The sequence below is a fragment of the Eurypyga helias genome, unplaced genomic scaffold (genome assembly GCF_000690775.1).
Source record: "Eurypyga helias isolate BGI_N326 unplaced genomic scaffold, ASM69077v1 scaffold27077, whole genome shotgun sequence".
In the NCBI taxonomy this organism is placed as follows: domain Eukaryota; kingdom Metazoa; phylum Chordata; class Aves; order Eurypygiformes; family Eurypygidae; genus Eurypyga; species Eurypyga helias.
In genome coordinates this window covers 20,853-21,352 of record NW_010264089.1, presented here as the reverse complement: position 1 = coordinate 21,352, position 500 = coordinate 20,853, and positions in this window count along the sequence as shown.

The following is a 500-nucleotide window of genomic DNA, read 5'->3' as shown; positions in this document are numbered from 1 at the left end:
GGGGCTGGGCTGGGGCACCTCCTGCGGCTGTGACAGCGGGGATGGAGCCAGCCCGTCCTTACTCCATGCCATCCTCCTTGGGCCTCGTCGAAGAGGAGCCCTGAGCAGCGTTCTGGGTGACGGTGGTGGTTTTTTTTTTGTCCTTGTTTGCGCCCTTCGGCGAGGACTGGCAAGTGCCCGCACTGGGTGATGAGCCGCGCTCAGCCCGCGCTGGCTTTGAGCTGAAGCACAGACACGGGCTGGGGGCGTGGGGGCACGTGCAGTTGCAGGGTGGGGAGCTGATTGTAGCCCCCGGAGTGTGTCACAACTCCAGTGTTGAGATGGGGAGTAGGTGACTGTGGGCCCGCTCCTGTGGGAGCTGGTTTGCCTCTCCAAGGGGTGCCATTTGCGTTTCCTTCCTCCTCGCTCCTCTGATCCTCTGAAAAACACCAGCAATGGGCGTGAGCATAGCTATGTAATTATTTATTTTAAGGAATTGAAAATAAACTGTTTGACAAGAA